The following is a 20,157-nucleotide window of genomic DNA, read 5'->3' as shown; positions in this document are numbered from 1 at the left end:
GTCTTTGTGTCCTTGTGACGCCCCTCACTCACTTACCTTTAACAGGCTGATGGAAACGTTCTAGAACCCCCGTTTGCGCCCTCGTTGAGAGTTACCATCTTAAATTTCCCTGCTTTTAAGCTTTACATAAGCTAGGAAGTATCAAGTAAGTTTTACGCTTGAGTAGAGATTGTCAGACCCTCTTGATCGTGGGTTCTGACTTGTAGAACCTCAGGCAGGATGCATTACCTCGCTCAGCCTCAGAGTTTGCTCATCTGAATCGAAATCATACCTACTACATATGATTGTTTGGATGAAAACAACATATCTGAAAAGACCCTGGAGCTTAGTCTCTATTCATGAGAGACAACATTCTAATTCGGGGCTCATGGCAGCTGTTCTTCAGACATCATGGGGACTCCCCCAGCCACCTCCATTCATTTTATTTCATCCAACAAATGTTTATTGAGTGCTTACTCTGAACCAGGCATTAAAAATTATTGCTGATGTAACAGTAATTGTGGTTCTACCCAGTTCATCAACTCCTAAAAACTTGTCAGAGTCCCTCTGTCCCATACTCATTTCATTTTTTCACTCTACAACTGCCCCAAATCTATTTAAAAGACTCAGCCATCTCTTTTTTAATTGCTTTTATTTTTTAAATGTATGACAGTGGAATGCATCACAATTCTTATTACACGAATAGAACACAATTTTTCATATTTCTGTTTGTACATAAAGTATGTTCACACCAATTCATGTCTTTATACATGTACTTTGGATAATGATGTCCATCACATTCCACCATCATGCTAACCCCCTGCCCCCTCCCTTCCCCTCCCACCCCTCTGTCATATCTGGAGTTCTGCTATTCCTCCCATGCTCCCCCTCCCTACCCCACTATGAGTCAGTCACCTTATATCAGAGAAAACATTTGGCATTTGGGTGGGGGGGGATTGGCTGAATTCACTTAGCATTATCTTCTCCAACTGCATCCATTTACCTGCAAATGCCATGATTTTTATTCACTTTTATTGCTGAGTAATATTCCGTTGTGTATATATGCTACATTTTTAAATCCATTCATCTACTGAAGAGCATCTGGGTTGGTGCCACAGTTTAGCTATTGTGAATTGTGCTGCTATCAACATTGATGTGGCTGTGTCCCTGTAGTAATGCTGTTTTTAAGTCTTTTGGGTATAGACCGAGGAGAGGGATAGCTGGGTCAAGTGGTTGTTCCATTCCAAGTTTTCCAAGGAATCTCCATACTGCTTTCCACATTGGTTGCACCAATTTGCAGTCCCACCAGCAAGGTATGAGTGTGCCTTTTCCCCCACATCCTCACCAATACTTATTGTTGTTTTTATGCATAAGAGCTGCCATTCTGACTGGAGTGAGATGGTATCTTAGGGTAGTTTTGATTTGCATTTCTCTAATTGCTAGAGATAATGAACATTTTTTTATATATTTGTTATTGATTGAATATCCTCTTCTGAGAAGTGTCTGTTCATGTCCTTGGCCCATTTATTGATTGGGTTATTTGTTTTTTTGGTGTTTAGCTTTTTGAGGTCTTTATATACTCTAGAGATTAATGCTCTATCTGATGTGTGAGGGTAAAAATTTGCTCCCAAGATATAGGCTGTCTGTTCACCTCACAAATTGTTTCTTTTGCTGAGAAGAAACTTTTTAGTTTGAGTCCATCCCATTTATTGATTCTTGCTTTTAATTCTTGCACTATAGGAATCTTATTAAGGAAGTTGGGGCCTAATCCCACTTGATGAAGATTAGGACCTATTTTTTTCTTCTATTAGACAGAGAGTCTCTAGTTTTAAAAGACTCAGCCATATAAAACACAGATCCAACCCAGTGTTTCCTTCCTGATAGCATTTTTTTTAGTTCTTGTTTCTACTTGTAGATGGACACAATATCTTTATTTCATTTTTATGTGGTGCTGAGGATCGAACCCAGGACCTCACACGAGAGGCCAGCACTCTACCACAGAGCTACAACCCCAGCTCCCTGATAGCCTTTTTGATAGCTCCCATGATGCATAGAATCATGGCTTGCCCTCATACCTCTTGAATCTGTCTCACAACAAGACATAGCCTGCTTTCTCCGTATTCACCGTACCCTGTACATTGCCTGTACAACCCTTCTGAGTTGCTTTGATGTTTCAGAATCCTGCCTTGTAGTCCCTCTTTTGTGAAGTCTTCCCTGAAACACAATCCAGAGAATTAATCACTCTTCCTCAGTTTCACCCTGTACATACTGCCTTTCTGAGTTCTATTGTCATCCCTTTTGCTTATTTCTATCTCAGTTACATAGCTTCTTTGGGACAGGAACTTTATAAGTCTTTATATTCCCAACTATTTCTCCAAGATAATTAATATTAGTAATTAATATTCATTGTTTCTAGAATGTGCTAAATTCTGTTTCCTCTTTTAGAACACCGTTCTTCAGATGTTTGCTTTAGTTCTTGTCTCAGATTTCAGTTGATGTTACCACATCAGAGAGGCCTTCCTTGATCACCCAGTCAAAGTGGCACCCCAGTCACTCTCCATATTGCCTTGCTCATTGTTTTCATAGCGTTAATGATGATCTAAAACAATTGTTTGTATTTTATCTTTCTCTCTCCCTCCCTACCTCACATCTTGCTAATATAAAAGGTCCTTGAGAGTAGGACCATATTTGTGTAGCGTCAAAGTGATTGTCATATGGTATGAAATCAACAAATATTTCTTAAATAAATTAATTAAATGTGTATTTTATAAGACAGGAAACAACAATAAGAAAACTAGAAAGCAGGAATCTAATACTCGCATGCCTTAGGTATGTAATAAATTTTGTGTGTTCTTTTTTTGTAAAAGAGAAAAGAATATTAGAAGCCATTCTGGGTACACTGTTTCTCTAATGCAAAGTTTGCTTTTTCTGTGCTTTCTGACTAGATTATAAGATTCCAGAGTCTAGGTTTTATCATATTCTGTATATTTGCTGAGCCAAGTATAATTCATGACACATTGTAAATTAATGAGTATATTTCCTATTGGTCACCAATTTCTCAGTAATCAGTCAGTCAATAAATTGGGTTTCTGGTGTCAAAAGGGTATGGAGGTCTTCTGTGGGTATAAATTAGCACCTAAAGCATTCAGGGTATAATGTCATTTTTTCATTTTTTCAAAATAAAATTGTAATTCGAGGTAAACTATCATTTTGCATCTGTGTTGGTACTTAAATGTTATTGAGCTCTTGGGTAATTTGGGTAATATGACAAAGAATTTTGCCATAAATTAGGTAAGATTTAAAGTCTTCCTGGAAGTTGATTCATATTTGATAGAGAAAAGATGCAGGATTTATTCACCAATTCAGACCCTTAGTGCTCTAATCTTAACTATTAGATCACCGGAAATCAGTCTTCCTAGACAAAATTAATATACTTCTGCTGGGTGTGGCAGTGCACACTGTAATCTTGGTAGGAGGATCACAAGTTTGAGGCCAGCCTTAGAAACTTAGCAAGGCCCTAAGCAACTTAGCAATATCCCACCTCAAAAGAGAAAATAAAAAGGGCATCACAAGATATTTCCACTTGTTCAACATTACTTTTTAAAGATGAATTATAAAGGAATAGTTTAGAGTACTAATTAATTCATATAAATTAAAACGAAATGGTAAATGCCTTCTCGATTTCAGTGTCAAGGAAATAAAAGCGTTTTTTTCCTAGAAGAAACCGAACTTCTATAATCACAATTGTCATTCAATGTGTTTCCACCTAGTATCCATTAGAGCAGAGATTGTGCCTTATTTGTTCACTATAAACTATTCAGGATTCAATATATATTTATTCTTTAAAATGTAATGGCATAGAAATCAATGGAGAGAATATTCCAACAAGGAAATAAGGTCAATCACATCACATGCTAATAAGGACTGTGAAATATCCACTCAATACAGCAGTAAGAAGGTTATTTACAAGTTTTGCAAGTATAGTTCATTAAAATCTAGATTACAATGGATTAAGAAGAGAATGATGGGGATGATGTGGAGAAAAGTGTAGAATAGTCTTTTCCAGAAGTTTAGCTATTTAGAGAAAGAAGACTTACAGTGGTATCTGAGGGGAAAATAAGAAATGGGTGAAGGTTAGTTTTTGCTTTCTAATTTCATACAAGCTTGATTGTAATTGGCAAATGTTACAAACCAGTAATGAGATGTTCTGGAAATGTGGGAGAGATGGGGGATGATTAATAGCATAAAGCAGATTTCTCAACTGGTATTCCCATGAATGTGTTATAGGTATGCCACAGCTATTAAGTCACTCACTCACCTTTGGGGTGGACTGTGGGAAGATCCTATATGCCTGAATCTTGAACAACTTCTTTGGAATTTTGTGAGGGTATCAAGAGGAGAACAAATATAATGGCATTCCCATGTACTCTCTACAAGTCATAAGAATGATGGGCAATATTTAGTTGTTCTTTCTCCATCCTAAATCTTAGAATATTCACACTAAGGGCACTTTGCTGCTGTTTGTGAAGAAGAAGCCTATGAAGCAGCTGCTGATGTTCATGTTTTAGATGCCCTGGACAAAGCCTAGATCCCAAACCTGGTGTTGGGAACACGAGGAAGAGGAGTCAGGATAGGGCCTCCCAGTAAGCACAGCTACAGGGAGTAGCCCAAGGGAGCAACCCCAAACCTCAGTCTTTACACTAATTGCACACGTCTTGCTCCTTGATGTGTCTGTCTTTCATGTGTCCAGGTCAGCTGTAACAATGCATGTTAAAGCTCCATCATTATTTTGACATTCTTTTTTTGTTTGTTTTTGGAGGGGAGTACCAGGAAATGAACTCAGGGGCAATCAACCACTGAGCTACATCCCCAGCCCTATTTTGTAATTTATTTAGTGATAGGGTCTCACTGAGTTGCTTAGCACCTTCTTTTTGCTGAAACTAGTTTTGAACTCTTGAGCCTTCTGCCTCAGCCTCCTGAGCCACTGGGATTACAGGTATGCACCACCGAGCACAGCTATTTTGACATTCTTTTTTTTTTTTTTTAATTTAGAAGTGGACATAATCTCTTTATTTAACTTTTATATGGTGCCAACGATCAAACCCAGTGCCTCATGCATGCTAGACAAGCACACTAGGCGAGCACTCCACCTCTGAATCACAATCCCAGCCCTATTTTGACATTCTTGAAATAAAATAATTCAATTTGATTCAAAACTCACCTGGATTATCATAATATTTTGTTATATTTGTCAATGAGAGAAAATTTTGAACTATTAGAGTTTGAACAGTTTGCCAATTATAATTGTAAATATTAAGTGGTTATTGTATTCAAAATTTCTCTTGATGAGAACTACTGAAAATTCAAAAAGATCATCATTAAAAAGTATTGGTTAGGAAACTTTTATAGATACTTCAAACTTAAGCCTAATTAAATTTTGAGAAGCAAGCCCACATTTTAAAAGATATTGCTTGGAAGTTTTATGTAATTTTATATTTATTCAAGAAAACTTGGCATTTATTATTTTCTATCTTCTCTTATATATTGTATTTTTAGTTGCATATTTATTTATTTGGTTATTTGTTTACCAAGGCCTATATAGATACCTCAATCCTGTATAGTTTATTCTAGTGAGATATTGGCATTTTTTGTGTGTGCCATGATATAAAAAAGGTTGGGACATACTAACCTAGAATTTCTGAGCAGGGAGATGGGATAGTACACAGGTGAACAGATCAGCATAACTAGGAGAAGGGCAGAACGTCCTTTGTAACAAGGTGAAAGAAGCTAAGGGAAGACAGAATACAGGTTCGTTCATACATCTATGAAAGACAAGGCAGCTGAAGATATGGGCAAAAGAATGATTGCAGTTATGGGCAATGGAATGGATATTGGGTAGGGGAGAAGTGATGACAATTAGGAATGAAGATAAGGTTATCAAAAACCCAGCAGTCACAATGATGTCAAAGAACAGGTGTCTGTAGGAGTATCTATGTGGGACAATGAGAAGAATATGATGTTTACTATATAGTGGGATGTAAATATTATATTTTCAGTGGGTTTACTCCATGGCCACATAAGGCTTTGTCATCATTAAAATGGAAGTAAAAGGGAAGATGACTGTGTTAGGTTTGCTCAGGGGTCTGAGCTGCAGACTAGATCCACAGTTGATTATACCATTAGAGTGGGAATTTAAAGATTTTACAAGAGCTGAAGCAGCTCTGCTTGAGAATGGAAGGAGAAAAACAACTAGAATTTTGATGTCCACATTGGAAGAAATCTAAATTTATTCACATGTAAGGCCCACTATAATTTTCAGCTCAATCAAAATGGAGTACTTCTAGGGCTGGGGATATATCTCAGTTGGTAAAGTGCTTGCCTACCATGCAAAAGGCCCTGGGTTCAATCCCCAGCACCACAAAAAAAAAAAAAAAAAGTGCACTTCTTGAAGATTCTCCAAAAAGGCAGGCTTCCCAAGGGGTGTAAATTCCCTGATAAGCTCTGTGGTTCATTCCAAACAAGCATAGTTTTATACAAATTAAGTTTCTAGACAATTACCCCAGCTCTTCATTGCAAGCACTTTGTCATTCCTGAGTCCTTTTTACAGAGAAATCCTGCATCTGCCACTATGTGAGCTTCTCCTAGATATTATGTAAGAGGGCTTCAAAAACCCTAGAGCTGTAAATAGTGTGGTCACCCCAAACCCTCAAGCACCCATGATCCACCAACCTCAACCTCCTGGGAAGCTGAGATTACAGGCTAGCAGTGAGAAAATGGAAGTGGGACAAACCTGAAGGGAAATTCAGACTCAAGGATTAACCAATAGCATTAGTACTTTTTCAGACTCTGATTAGCATAAATTTGGACCAATAGCATTGACCCAAGTGCTATATAAACCCCTAGACTAGCACACTCAAGCTGCAACCCCTATTGGGTCTAGTATTGCTTTGTGGGAGTTTTGTTTCTGTGCACACTCAAATAAATACTACTTTTACACTCAAGGAAAAAAAGAATCTGGAATCCTAGAATACATCAGAATTTATGCTGGGTCATATTCTCCTGTTTGCAGAGTTTGTGCTTGGTTTCTTTCTTAAGCAGAAGAAATGAAGAGAAAATTATGGGGCTCATTTATCAATATTATAATGAATATTAATATTAAGAATAATTATTAAGAATTGTCTAATCTCTAGGTTTGCAAACCATATAAAACTGTAAGAAAACACCTAGCATAGGGTCCAGCATTAGTTTGCAGGCAGTAAATGTGAGTTCCTTTTTATTTTTTGTTGATTTCAAATTGTAGAAAGGAATTTGAAAATTTATACATAGAAAAGTAAGCACACAAGTGATGTAATCCAAGCTGTTAATTTTGAACTATTCCTTTTGAAAACTGAAGATAGTTTATCCAGCTCTCTAATTAAAATTTAAAACAATAAGTTTATTTTAAAGGCCAACATAAGACTTCCAATGATAAAATATTTCTGTTCTAATCAATACTTTTTGGTGGATTACAATATTTCTTTTTTTTTTCTTTTATCTCAGTTCTATCTCCAGTACCCTGAGTACTGTGGTTAAACACAAATCCATCTACTTTGTTATAACTATACAGAGTCAACTCTTTGTCAAATGTTAGAGGAGAATTTCTTCCACATCTAAATGACACTCTATTGAAGAGAATCTTTTCTCTACGATGAATATTTGAAAAGAAAGACTCTGAATAGCCATCCTCTGCTTTTCTTTCTTGTATGACAGTTTCATTTTCAGGCAGAAGCAGGGAAGGAAAAAAAAAAAATACACTCCACAGGAGGTGACCCCGGCTGCAGTGTTCCTCATGCTGTCAATCAACCAGAGAACCATCTGTCCCATTTTAGATTTCAGGAGCCATCATGCACATCTGCTGTGTCTTTTCTAATGTCACTTATAGAACCCACTAAAAGCTATTAGATGAATTACAGGAACCAGAGTGCAGCTGCATAGGGTTGATTTTGAATTTTTGCAGCTGGGTCCTACTCGTCAATCTCAGTTTTGAAACTATTTTTTTTATGAGATTAGAACCACAAAGTGAATAATTCATTTCATAATAATAGCTTCTAAGAGAGTGGGCCTTAAATTTTTGTTCTCTGAAAGTTTACAAAATATGTATATAATTTAACAACGCCCACCAAGTGTTTAAAAAAAATCAAACCAACTGTAAATATTTAAATAATTATTCATGAGTTCCTCTTAAGAAAAAATATCACCTGAAAAAAAAATTTTTGCAAAACTGACTCACCAGCCAAGTACTTTCAGATAGGGAAGCGAGTTTCATGTCTGCCATAAAGATACTAGATGTAAATATGGAGTCTAGAGATCAAAAATATTAATAGCTTGAGGCCAGTTTCTCTACATCAACCTCAAATTGATCAAAAGACAAATATAGTATTGACTTGTTTGTCTTTGGGGAAAGAGGATTTTCACATTCTTATGATCTTTTCTCAGGATTTAAAAAGCCTACTTATGCAGAATATGAACTATAGGAAACTAGTCTTGGCCATATGCTTATATATTCTGAAAATCTTGTTTTTTTACTCACTATTAGCTTGTCTAGCATTTTCATATGTCTTTATGATACATCACAACATAATTATTTGTTTACTTGATTCTTGCAAATAAAGGGATTTCCCCCCTTGTTTATATCAACATTAACATCCTTGTCAGGCTGTTTAAAAAATGTTTAGTTACATGAAAATTCCTGGTATGTAATGGATGAAGTATTGTTTTATTTGTGCAAGGGCGTTTGGTAGATGCAAGCATAAGTCATGTCTACCTGCTTACCTGCACTTACCTGCATCTGCATCCATGTATTACGACTCTCCTGTTACCATGGCTCTTCTGTCTGTGCTGCTATCCAAGAGCAGCCTGTGAGGTAGATCCCATCCTCTCCCACCTACTCAAGGACATCCCTCCAACAGCTCTGCCCACTTTCTCTCCTATCCTTGATTTCTCTTCACTGTTGGAAAATTCCCAGCATCTCATAAGTAAGCTCACACCCTTAATAATAACTACCCCCAAACTTCTTTTGACCCCTGCATCCTCATTTATTCACTTCTATGTTAAAAGTCCATGAAGTGGGCCAGGCACAGTGGTGCATGTCTGTAATCCCAGTTGCTCAGGAGGCTGAGGCAGGAGGATCATGAGTTCAAACCCAGCCTCAGCAACTTAGCAAGGCCCTAAGCAACTCAGTGAGACCTGTTGTTAAATAAAATATAAAAAAGGGCTGAGAATGTGGCTCAGTGGTTGAGTGCCCCTAGGTTCAATACCTGGTAGCAAGAAAAAAAAAAAAAAAGATCCGTGAAGAAATCATCTATACTTCCTGTGTTCAATTCCTCTTCTCCCAGTCTCTCTTGGGCCCATTCCAAACATGCTTTTATCTTCAGTGTTCCACTACAAATGCCTTGTAAAAGAATCCATGACCTCCATGTTGTTAAATCAATTCTTAAATTCTCAATCCTTGTATTATTTGGCCTATTCTAAAGCATTTGGCACAGTTTTCACTTCTTCCTTAACATTTTTTTCCTTTCTTTTTTTAAAAAAATATTTTATTAGTTGTTGGTGACCCTTTATTTTTTTTATGTGGTGCTGAGAATCAAACCCAGTGCCTCACACATGCTTGGCAAGCACTCTACCACTGAGCCACAACCCCAGCCCCTATCTTAACATTTTCTTCCCTTGGTTCCAAAAATATCCCATTTTTTCACTTTTTTTTTTTCTATCTTACTGACCACACTCAGTCTCCTTTCCTGTTCCTCCTCATCTCTTTGAGTTTGAAATTTTGGGGGTGCCCTTTGACTCAGACCTTGAACATCTCTGTAGTCATTTTCTTAGAAGTCATTTTTCTTAGTAATCTCATCCAGTTTCATAGTTTAAAATACTATCTGATAATTCTTGAATTTAGTTTTCCAGTACAGACCTCTCTCTCTGGTACTCCAGATTCATAGATAAGCCTAATTTGCATCTCAAACTTAACATACCCACAAAAAAATTCCTGGTCTCCAATCCCACAACAGAAAAAGTGAACCTTTTTTCTTAGTCTTCTCTATCTCGTTTGAAGGCAATCCCTGTTTCCAGTTTATTGGACAAAAATCCTTGGAGGTATCCATGCCTCTTTTCTTTCTCTCATATTCCACATAAACTCTCTCTTGGTAAACCTTTGGCTCCATCTTCAAAGTATATCCAGGGGCTGGAATGTGGTCGAATCCCTTGCCTGGCATGCATGAGGCTCTGGGTTCAATCCCAGCACTAGCAAAAAAGCATATCCATAATCTGGTTCCTTTATTAGATCTGCCGCTACCACTAAGGTTCTCATCACCATAATCATCTCTTGTCTAAAGAGATGATTATTACAGAAGGCTCCTAACTTTCATTTTTTATTTTTCTTTTTTAATGAGGGGTAAATACTGGGCATTGAACCCAGAGATACTTAACCACTGAGCTACATTCCTAGCCCTTTTGATCTTTTTTATTTTGAGACAGGGTCTTGATAAATTGTCCCGTCTAACCTCCAACTTGGATCTTCTGGTCTCAGTCTCCCAAGTAGCTGGCATAACAGGCATGCTTCACTGTGCCCGCTTGCTCTTGCATTTTCCAACATGCCAAGAAGGCATTCATCTTAGGGCTCATGTAATTATCTCTTCCTCTGGGTAAGATATCTAAGTGCTCTCAAATATCTGTATGATATGATCTCTCATCTTGTTTCACTTTTAATGAAACTTCATCTCCCCAATAAACTTTTCTTGATCATCCTGTTTAAAAATTGTAACTTCTTTCTTCCTTTTCTCCCATCCTCAACCACTGTCCATCACTAGCATTTCCTGTTGTTCCATAACACCACCACCCAACTTAGTACTTTACTTACTCCTTTTACATCTTTGGATGAGCACTGTGAGGGCAGGATTGTACCTTTCCATTGATAGATCCTTATTGCCAGAAAGGTGCTCAGCTCATAGTTGTTAAAAGTTTAAATGAGTAAATGAACTGTCAGGAGCCACTCTGGACTGTATATACCTTTAATCCTGAGTAAAGGAGTATGGAGCAGTTGTTGTACCCCACAACACATTGGACCTCGGATAATGAGGTGTGGCTCCAGGAGAAGGCGTCACCCCGTGGGGTTGAGTTACGCTCACTGTTCCTTTGTAATCCTACCCCTTTGCCCTATTTGGGATTGAATGTTCCATGGAACCTCCCTTTGTGTGTCCCCTATATAAGAATAAAGAATTCTAGTGGCTCTCTCTCTTTCAATGAACCCCCTAAGATCGGAGAGCCATCCTGGATTTGAAAAGGTACTTCTGTGTGTTTGTGTGCTTTCTTTGCTGTTTTCTTAAGTTATTGGAATAGTCAGATTTGTGAACACAGCATAGGTGGCCAGCTAGGATAGATGGTGATAAAGAACTATAGTCATTAATGAGTATATATCAAATGCTAGGAACTGGATAAGCAAAGAGGTTAAAAACTAAAATGTAGCAAAACCCAACACACACACACACTCACACACATATGCACGCACATGCACACAGAGTTCTTACAAAGTTAACACACTCTGCCTCTAAAAAGCTAAGTTCTTTGGTAGAGATAATATCTAATATGTGCCAAGTGCTTACTTTGTGCCAAAGACTTAGAATTTTACATGTGTTGTTTCCTTAAGTTCTCTTTACAAATAAGATGTAACTTCTGTACAAAGCACAGAAGTTAAGAGGCACACTCAATGTCATATAGCTGGTAAAAACAAGGTGATACCAGCATTCAAATCTATACCATCTGGGTTTGGAATCCATAAGCTAAATTACCTAAGTGTGTAATTTATCATGTAATAAAGGTTGAGCATCCCTAATCTACAATCCAAAATCCGAAATGAAGTTTGGAACTGAAATCTTGGATTTTGGAGCACTTGAGATTTCAGATTTTTGGATTGGGGATATTCAACCAATATGTGAATGGGGGAGCCTAAGTCATTATAGGAAAGCATAGATGGAAGGGCAGGCTTTCTGAGAGAGGCTATTTTGAGGGCCTGAAAAAGTACAGCATATGCACCAACAGGTGAAAGAGTGGGTGCTTTGACCATCCTAAAAATAATGTCACTGTTATAGAGAATAAAGTAGTAGAGAGCAAGTGACAAGAGCTATACAGTACACAGAGGTCATCCCATGAAAGACCTCCTATGTCATGATAAGGCTTTTATATTTTATCTTAAAGGCAATAGGGAAGCCATTAGTGAGTTTAAACAAGGTAATGAAAATAAGATCAGATTTAAATTTTAGAAGAATCAATGTCCTCTGTGTAGGTAACAGATTAAATTAAAGGGAAGGAAACCAGCTACATTATAGGGCTGTTTTTGTAATCCAAAGAAGGACAAATGTCTGAACTAAGGTGGTTTAAGTGTTGAAAGATAGGCAACCATATTTAAGAAATAATAAAAAATGTATAATCAAAAGGACATAATTATCAACTAAGTAGGATAACTAAGGAGAAGAAGATAAGAATGACTTCCAGGTTAGGTAACAGCATTTGATGATAGAACCACCAACTGACATAGAATAATGGGGGGAGAAAATTTTGATGGAGTGGGGAAGGTATTTTCTGTCAAATGTTTCCCCAAATTTAAATGACAATGTGGAACATGAAACTATAAATGAATAAAAGTTGGATAGTTTTAAATTTAGAAGACAGAGAAGTGACATTGTCTTTCCTAGAGATCATATAACTGCATATTCCATAATCCCATATAATAAAAAAGTAAAACTGCTCACCACATACATTTAAATATCATTTTCTTCTAAATAGCTGTAAACTGCTCAGACTTAGATTACAAGCAAATTTAGATAAAAGCAACAGGAGACATTTTTGGTAAATTTTATATGTCTTTTCCAAACACCCAAAATTATAGTATTAGCTATATAAGAATTCAAATTGTTCATTATCTTGATAGTTCCTATATTAATAATCTGTGGCCATATAACAGATCAGCCCAACATTTAGCAGCTTAAAATAACACACATTGATTATCACACAATTTTTCTGGGTTGGGAATTTGGAAGTGGGTTAGCTGTGTGGTTCTGGCTTGGAGTCCCTTATGTGGTTCTGGCTTGGAGTCCCTATGTCAAGATATAGGCTGTCATATTCATTTGAATGCTTCACTTGAGACTGGAGAAGCCACTTCCAAGGCAGCTTACTTCCAGAGTCACTGGCAGGGCCTCGGTTCCTCCATAGCGCTGCTGTGGTGGGAGAGAACCAAGAGACAGAGGAGGAAGCTTCAGGGCCCTTTATGACCTAGTACCAAAGGTCACAGACTGTCACTTGCTCCATATTTATTTGTCAGAAGAATGTCACTAAGTCCACCCCACACTCAAGGACAGAGGAATTAAGTTCCACTTCTTGAAGGGAGACATATTAAACTCCTTGTAGACACATTTTAAACCCATTAGAGTCTCTGACATGGAAAACTATAGCTTGATATCATGGTAGTCTGTCAAATGAATGATCATGTTTTTCCAGAAAATGCAGTCTACCTTCCATATCTCCAGTGTCTCACTTTGCATTTATTCTTCAAACTGTTCTCTCTCTCTCTCTCTCTCTCTCTCTCTCTCTCTCTCTCTCTCTGTGTGTGTGTGTGTGTGTGTGGTGGTTGGATCAAACCCAGAATCTCACACCTACTAGGCTAGCACTCTACTAGTGAGTAGATCCCCTGTCCAGTCTATTATCTTTTATTTCACTTCTCTGAACTTCTTCCCTGAAGGTCACTTATGACCTAGTTGCTAAATTAAATGGATAGTTTTAACAACTTACTTTTATATATCTGCAACATTTTATAGTGACAATTACTCCCTATATGAACCTGTCCTTCTTTTGTCTTCTAACATGATATTATTTCCTAGCTTTCTGTCGTTATATATTCATGTTTGAGGAGTATGAATATTTGTGGAATATGAATATTCTTCAAAGATGGCTACTCATTTGTGCTGGTGTTTCAAATCCACATCTTTCTTTCTTTTAATTCAGGATATTTCCAGAAGCTATGCATGCTGTACATATATAATCGGTTGTTTCTCACAGCTGTATGTGCTTTATGCTGTGTATCCTCCACATTTTGCCTTTAAACCCACCCAGACATGGACACACAGCTGCTTCGAATGTCTCAACACAGCGATACAACCAACATCCTCAAACACACCTGCTCAAGGCCTATGAGAGACGCTTTGGGACTTCTTATACCAGAAGGAGTATGGTTCTGTGTATCCTTTACTGGACAAAGCACTGCTGTATTGATCAGGATGACTGCACCAGGCCGTGCTTCCACTAACAGTGCATGAGGCTTCCTAGTATGTCCCCACTACCCGGACAACTCTTGGCATTTATCTAACTTTCTGATTTATGCCAATCTTTCCAATATGCAGTAATCGTCTCTTCATTTTTGTCTGCATTTCACTGCCATTTGAAGTATCGTCCTCTAGGAAAGAAAATCACAGCATATTTGTGTCCTAGGGATGATAACAAAATACCAAATGTTGAATGACTTAAAACAACAGAAGTGTATTGTCTTGCAGTTCTGGAGGCTGGAAGTCCAAAATCAAGGTATCAGCAGGGCCACCATCTCTCTCATGACTCTAGGGGAGAAACCTTCCTTGCCCTTCTCACATCTGGTGTTTGCCAGCAATGCTTGGGTTCCTTGGCTTGTATGTGCCTTGCTGTAGTCACATGGCCACCTTCTTCCTGGACTTCTTCACACTGTCTTTCTCTGTGCTTGTCTAACTCTTGTCTAAATTCCTCCTTCTCCTCTTCCTCCTTCTTTTAGGACACTACTCGTATTAGATTAGGGCCCACCCTAATGACTTAATTTTATCTCTATTACTTCTGTCATGATACTATTTACAGATAGTCACATTCTGGGTTGTGGGGGTTAGGATTTCAATATACCTTTTTTGGGGTGCACAGTTCAACCCATCACAGACAGTACATTTACTTATATGTGAAGCACTACCAAATTAATAAGAAGTCATGAAAGATTAGAAATAATATAATGATACTGTAACATATGTGTCACATACGGAATCAGTTGAACACTGAAGGTGCTTACAATAAAAAATTAGACAACTGGAGCACAAAATATACTAGCTTAAAGTACTTGATAAGAATAGTTGTCAATTTAAAAAAAATAAACAACTATTACACACCAGTAGCAGATCTATATGTACATAGCAAACATTTCTTGTTGCATCTACTCCAACCTCCTTTTTTCCCCCTTTTAGTAGCAATGCCCTGATTTTCCTTTGTGAAACAAAGTGTTGCTCACTTTCAGGGTAGTGAGGTTGAGGTTGATTTCCACTACCCAGTTCTAGCTATGGGTCCACAATTCAAGCTGCACTGATGACTATCTACTCTGGGTTGGTGGTATATCAGGGAAAGAAGTTCCCTCCATCCCCCAGGGTTGCTTAGCTGATGGTGTCTTCTGGGAAGGAAGCCATTGCAGAGGAAAACATAGAATGGAAGAGAGAGACAGAGGTTTCTTGATGCTATCTTTAGAGTACTTGCATCTAGAAGCACAAGGGTTAGATCCACCTCTGAACCTTGCAGTTACATGAGTGAAAAATAAATCCCTTTTTAAATCTAATATTGTTTAAGTCAGTGTTTGTCACAGACAGAGTCACAGTTACTGCATGGACTGACTTAGAAAGATGTCAATGAAGTATTGCAAAGACAAAAAAGTGACATGTAAGACACATATGGGAAGATTCCTTTTTTTTTTTTTTGGTCAAAAAATTAAACAAAAGGAACAATCCTGAAAAAATAGAGCTGGTCCTCCATATCTACAGGTTCTACACCTGAGATTCAACCAATTGCAGATAGAAAATATTTTTTTAAAAAAAATGACATCTGTACTGAATACATACATGCTTTTTTTCATCATTACTCCCTAGATAATACAGTATAGCAACTATTTACATAGCATTTACATTTCACTAGGCACTGTAAGTAATCTAGAGTTGATTTAAATTATTCAGGAATATATGCATAATGAATACTATGCTATTTTATATAAGGGACTTGACTATCCATGGATTTTGGTCTCCATTGGGGATTCTGGAACCAATCCCCTTGCAGATAATCAAGAGATGACTATAATGATGGAAGAAATGATCAGCAATAGTATTCAACATCCCTGAGAAAGTTAGCACATTTTTCGATTTAGATGCTAAATTGGTAACTACACTACCAGATTTGCTTCTGGATAAAAATGCATAGGAAAGTGGGAAATCTGGGAAAATTCTTAATCAAAGGGAACATTTAAAGTAAATAATCATACTCTCTTAAATTTGTATTGTACTTACTTTACAAATGCTATTGAATTGTCAGAAGAGCTCATATAGGTCTTGTTATTTCCTCTTTACAAACAAGATGATGGTGCTGGAAGAGTTTAGACCACAAAAAAATTTGTGAATAACAATGCTGGAACTTGAATTCAGTCCCAGGTTAAAAAAAGAAGAAGGATAAAAGAAAAATATAGCATTGCGGCCGCTTTAGAACCTATAGAACCTTTTCTTAGAAGATGATAATAACATTAGACATTTTTTCCCTGTGACTCATTCTGAAAAGTCATTTCACTCCTTAGGGAAATTCCAAAGTATTATTTTTATCCTTTAGGAGTATTTTGTTTTTGATGTTTAGTTTTTATTAGAAAATTTCAATGTAATGATTATTATGTAGTTCTTCAAAAGTAATCAGATTTCAGGAGAAATCTGAATAAGGAAAATAGCTCCAGAGATTTTTAATATTGTTCTGCGATAGGAATGAGAGGGGAGGACAGAGGTAAAATGAGATACTGTTATTGACCAAAATGGAATAAAATATTTACAACCTAAACATTAATGAGCATAAGGAAGACCAGAAGCAGAAAAGTAATTGGTCTACATAGAGAGAGAAATGACATGTGGATTTACAAAAATAGGCAGGAGCCTTAAATAAATCTGAGCAGGAATCTTGTTTGTCCTTCAGGCAGGGCAAGAAGCCTGCCTCTCGCACAAAGACCAACAGAGGCCATTAAAGGGAATTTTAGGAAGGGAGTGACATTGTTAAAATGGCAACAGAGGAAGTTGATTTTGGCAGCAGCTTTGGGAAAGAACTTGAAGAGGAAAAAAACGTGGAGAGAAGGCTTTTCTCCAGGGGAGTCATGTCTGTGCAACCCATGTAGATGGAGTCTAGGTGGGGTTACAAAATGGGAAAGACTGGGCATGCAGGAGTCGCCTGTTTTAAACTTTGCTGGAACTTTTCTAGTTCAAGTCCTTTTGATCCAATCTCATTTTTCAGCTGTCTTCGCACTATACTTTTAATTCAGCTTTCCTCAGGACTTACTCAAAATCATGGTAACAACTGTGTATTTTGAAATTGACTGTCTGCTTTCACCACCTGCATTAACCTTGTGTTGTGTCCGGACAGGACCCAGACATGTCTGATCAGTTTTCAAGTGCAACCATGTGGGCATTCCAAACTGCAGTAATGAGCATTAACACCTTGGCCTTGAAATGTTAAAATAAAACAGTCATTGTTTGGGGCATCATTCTGTGTCATGAATTTATGTTAGGAGGCGGGGGCAGGGGTAAAAGGCTCTTACTCAGGCTCTTTGAATAGCTTTGAGCTTGTTGGGACACGAATTTCAATTCTTTGAACTGTAGTCCTCCCACTATTTATCCAGCACGGCTCACTGTTGGATAAACACTTAGCAGCCTGTAAGTTTTCTCTCCTTTATGTTTTCTATTTTGAAATTGTCACTAATTTCATTTGTACTGAGCTGCTTTATATTTTAAAACTATATCCAGACTAAATATGAACATTAATGCACGGGAATTACAATCGCAACTGTCAAAAAGAAAATCCTGTACTAAAACAGTTATTATTTTCATACGTGTTTTTTTTTTAATCATGGAATTCAAGGAGTTGAACGAACATTAATTACCAGACTTTTTTTTTTTTTCTTGATGACTTAGGTCCTTAATCAATTTTCATTGGTGTAATCTAGGAAAGGCCAATGCCAGCTCTAGGTTGACACTTCTTTATATCAACTGGAGGATTCCAAGGGTAAACAGATTACACTACAGTTGATTAAATCACTGATGAACGTGCCAGGGAGTTACAGTATACATCTTTGCACACTGAAGGCAAAAGTTTTCCAAGCAAATATACTCTCTATGGTTATCTGTAGAAAGACTTGGAAAGATTTAAACAAATCCTTGAGAACCCCATTGACATGGGTAAAATCAGCCCTTTGCCTCCTTTCATACCATCTCCTAAAGGAAGGGCCACATGGCTAGCAATGGACAGTATACCACCTGCCTCTCTCCTATAAAGTGCTAAGAAATCAGGCATAAAGCAGAGGTTGTAAGGAGGAGTGAAGTCCACCTTCCTGCAAGTGACCACAAAATTAATCCATTAGGCCAAATGTCTTATATACTTGAGAGCAAATGGAAGTCCAAGCCCCCTCTGTCATTATCATTCACAGAGTTAAGAATATCCATTGGGGGGCTGGGGTTGTGGCTCACGGGTAGAGCGCTTGCCTAGCGTGTGTGAGGCACATAAAAAAAAAATGAATAAAATAAAAATAAATAAAGGTATTGTGTCAACCTACAAATATATATATAAAATATCCATTGGTCTGAATCATCTTCCATTACTCCCCAACCAAAGACTCTCCACTGTGTGCTCTGGAATCTATGGATCCTGGTGCTCCTCAGCCCTCCCAAGCAGTAGCCAAGTGTCCCCCATATCTCACTTACCCAGCACCTATAGGAGATGTCTTTTTTTCTCATTGAATATTTTTGAATATTTTTATTGTTCTTCCTTCCTAAAAACAAAATAAAAGAATAAACAATAAAAAAAAAAACCTCTCAGTTTCTTTGAAGCACACTACCACTTCCTTTCACTCAGACCCCTACCTTTCCTTATTGAGCATTGACCATTCTCTTGTTAATGATTTCTTATTCAACAAAGATTTTAGCATCTAGTCTTCTCTCTCCACCACTATCCCATGTTCCTATGCTTGGTGATTTCAGCATTCACAAAAAATTATCTTGTAAATATCCTAGCCTTACTGGGCACGGTGGTGCATGCCTATAATCCCAGTGGCTCGGGGGCTGAGACAGAAGGATCGTGAGTTCAAAGCCATGAGTTCAAAGCTAACCTCAGCAACTTAGCAAGGCACTAAGCAACTCAGTGAGACCCTGTCTCTAAATAAAATACAAAATGGGGCTGGAGATATGGCCGAGTTCCCCTGAGTTCAATTCCCAGTAACAACAATAAGAACAAAAAGATCCTAGCCTCTCAGTCCCCTAATTGATCTTTTTTTTTCTTGGGGGCAGGAGCAGTACAGGGGATTGAACCCAGGGGCACTTTATCACTGAGCTAAATTGCTTTAGCTGGCCTTGAACTTGCAATCCTCCTGTTTCAGCCTCCTGAGTTGCTGGCAGTATAGATGTGTACCATTACACCTAGCTAATCTTATTTTCAACATTATTTTCTTTCACTCCATTTCAGTAAAACACTATCATGATCATATTCCTGAGAGGATTTATTATTATTACCTTCAAAACATTGATTTTTCTAAGCAGGACATGGTGGCGCACATTTATAATCCAGCCTCTTGGGAGACTGAGGCAGAAGGATCAGGAGTTCAAAGCCAGCCTCAGCAACAGTGAGGCACTAAGCAATTCAATGAGACTCTGTCTTTAAATAAAATACAAAATAGGGCTGGGGATGTGGCTCAGCACTTGAGTGCCCCTGAATTCAATTCCCGATACCCATAAAAAAACAAACAAAAAACCAAAACAAAAAAAAATATTGATTTCTAGAATTCCATTCTCTTCTCTCCAATTATCTCTTCTATTTCTAGCTCTACCATCATCATCACCCTCAACCAATCCCTTTGGTACTGGGTATTGTACCCAGGGGTACTTTATCACTGAGCTATATCTTCAGCCTTTTTTATTTTGAGATAGGGTCTCACTAAGGTTACTTAGGGCTTTGCTAAGCTTTTGAGGCTGGCCTCAAACTTGGCAATCCTCCTGTCTCAGGCTCCACAGCCACTGGGATTACAGATTACAGGCATGTGCCATCACACCAGACCTCAGCCAACCCCTTTGGGGCAGCCTATCTAGTGACCCA

Source organism: Marmota flaviventris, chromosome 7 (genome assembly GCF_047511675.1).
Source record: "Marmota flaviventris isolate mMarFla1 chromosome 7, mMarFla1.hap1, whole genome shotgun sequence".
Lineage (NCBI taxonomy): Eukaryota > Metazoa > Chordata > Mammalia > Rodentia > Sciuridae > Marmota > Marmota flaviventris.
This window is presented reverse-complemented; position numbering follows the sequence as displayed.